The sequence below is a fragment of the Bos grunniens genome, chromosome 28 (genome assembly GCF_055505025.1).
Source record: "Bos grunniens cultivar Pamir isolate PY7600 chromosome 28, Bosgru_T2T1.0, whole genome shotgun sequence".
Taxonomy (NCBI): domain Eukaryota; kingdom Metazoa; phylum Chordata; class Mammalia; order Artiodactyla; family Bovidae; genus Bos; species Bos grunniens.
Window position 1 is genome coordinate 33,025,329 of NC_141192.1, and position 2,871 is coordinate 33,028,199.

The 2,871-nt window shown below is 40.0% G+C and overlaps 1 pseudogene; it reads right to left on the reverse strand.

The window, feature by feature from the left end:
• Positions 1–1,109: 1,109 nt before the first annotated feature.
• On the reverse strand, positions 1,110–2,138 carry LOC147343108 (heterogeneous nuclear ribonucleoproteins C1/C2 pseudogene; annotated as a pseudogene).
• Positions 2,139–2,871: the final 733 nt, after the last annotated feature.

Consider the following 2,871-nt stretch of genomic DNA (forward strand, 5'->3'; position numbering starts at 1 on the left):
TTTATTTTGAGAGAAAAGGTCCCAAACATCAGGCTGTTCACAAAAATAACACACAGTATCAACTTTAGAAGACAAATCTTAAGACAATTACACTAGTTATTTTTCTAGAAGATGCATTTAACATGCCAACTCTTATTCACAAAAATACATTGTTACATTTGTGTTGAAAAGCCTCACATAGCACTCTTACGTGGGGTATAACACACATACCTGTAACTCAAAGCTGCTCTCAGGGGCTACTCAACTAATGAGAAGTTAGGGAAGCAATTACTATATGAATGGAAAGAACTGTACTCCCTTTATCAGATCACATCAGTCGCTCAGTCGTGTCTGACTATTTGCGACCCCATGAATCGCAGCATGCCAGGCCTCCCTGTCCATCACCAACTCCCAGAGTTCACTCAGACTCACGTCCATAGAGTCAGTGATGCCATCCAGCCATCTCATCCTCTGTCGTCCCCTTCTCCTCCTGCCCCCAATCCCTCCCAGCATCAGAGTCTTTTCCAATGAGTCAACTCTTCGCATGAGGTGGCCAAAGTACTGGAGTTTCAGCTTTAGCATCATTCCTTCCAAAGAAATCCCAGGGCTGATCTCCTTCAGAATGGACTGGTTGGATCTCCTTGCAGTCCAAGGGACTCTCCAGAGTCTTCTCCAACACCACAGTTCAAAAGCATCAATTCTTTGGCGCTCAGCCTTCTTCACAGTCCAACTCTCACATCCATACATGACCACAGGAAAAACCATAGCCTTGACTAGACGGACCTTTGTTGGCAAAGTAATGTCTCTGCTTTTGAACGAGACGAGAACGAGAACGAGAACGAGACGAGAGGAGTACTCCCTTTATAACAAGATAATATTTTGGAGACAGTTGATAACCATACATCCTTTTTATTGTTAGGTCATAATGAGGTATCAAAATTAAAAGCAAAAATTACAGGGTAAGACAACATAACTACTAGGAGGGTTAGTAAGGTAAGACAACATAACTACTACTTCCTTTTACTTCAAAGGAAGTGAAAATGGGATTAGGCACAGGGAAATGTGAATTAATGAATATGGAAAGAACAAGGATGGGGAAAACAATGAGCATGTGCTAAAGATACTAGGGGAGAGGATCTGGTGAAAATTTTGATCTTAGACAAGCGCCTAGGTAAAGAAATAATGGGACAAGATTTCTAAAGTCTGCTATGTGCTTAAGAGTCATCCTCGCCATTGGTGCTCTGTCATCCTCTCCTTCCTCAGCCTCTTTTTCATCATCCTTGATCAACTCCAGCTGGTCATCCCCCCAATCTTCATTATCATCATCATCCAGTAGGTTCCCCTCCTCAGCAGAATCTGACCCCTCTGCCTCCCCCTCAGACTACATCTTCACGTTAGTCTCATCTTTCTTAAGGGAGTTTCTGCTCTGCTCCTCTTCTGATTTATCATTCTTCATCTCTATTCCGTGTTTGCTATGTTCCTTTTCAATTTTTTTCCAGGCTTTCCAGTAAAGAATCCACTTTTTATCTGGGTTAATTCCTTCTTAATAGTCTGAAGGTCATCTCCTTTCAACTTTTCAGACTTAGAAGAAGCTCCCCACTGTCTGTTCTTAGAATTGAAGCCACTTTTGCGCCTTCATGAGGTGTTTCCTGATACACGCTGGCATTTTGAGGGCACTACAGCCCAGACAATAGGAGGAGGATGAGGAACATGTGCTGGGTAACTGTACACCCTGTCCTAATAGTCCCGTTCAAAGTCATAGTCCAAGTTAAAAGATGAGCCTGATATCTCTGCTGTACATCATTTCACACCTGCTTTTTCTCGGTTCACTTTTGGCTCTGCAGCCAGATTAGTATCTAAAAACCTGGCCAGCAATCATTCTGCCATTCTCTCCTACCACAGCATCCTGGGCATTTCTCTCATTAACATACTGAATGAAGGCAAAGCCCTTATGAACAGAGCAACCCACGATTTTGCTGTATTTTGAGAAGATTGCCTCCACACCAGATTTCTTGACCACAAAGGTATTGAGATTCCCAATGAATACATGAGAGTTCATGGAGTGAGGATCCGTCTTGTTGGTAACATTGCTGGCCATTGTCTTTGATGATAAGGTGCCTCACAAAGCTGAAAAATGTAGCTGAAGATAAAAAAAAATCTCCCAGGATGGGGAAAGAAGAGATTCCATTCTGAATCGCCTACCCCTGGGTTCTACGTGGAGAAGCTGATTGCTGTTCAAGGTCAGCAACGTGGTGGCAATTGCTCAGTCTTCACCTCTTCACAAAAAAATCCAATAACATTTTTTTAAATTAAAGATTTAAGGTTTCTTATGAGGCAAAATAAACTTTAATAAAAGATCTATATATGTTTCAGGATATTTAAGAATATGGATCTAGATAAAATTAAGCCTAAGTTTAGGACAAATAGAGAAAAGTAAAATTTGATTAGGAAATACAGGGCCATAATGATAGTCCTTATAAAAAACAGAATTATAAATTTGGAAATTATAGTACATATAGACTTATCTTCTTAGGCTAGTATCAACATATATTTTACAATTTTGGTACCAGATCTGTCAAATGCAATAAGAATCCAGATATGTGATAATATGGTTCTGGTTCTAGTTAAAACTCATGACAACTGAGCACACTAAAGGAACTTAGGCATAATAATAACAGATAACCGATACTGAGAGAAAATTTATAAGAAAGAATGATAGAGATGGCAGTTTAAGATGACTCCATACATGCTAACAGGAAAAAAAGGAGGACCTTGGGCATGTTACTTAGTCTCTTTGGACTTCAGTGTGTTAATCCAGTAAAATAGTAAGCCTATTTATACTGTTATATCATGGGGTAATTGTGGGAAGTAGATGAATTAATATACATAACC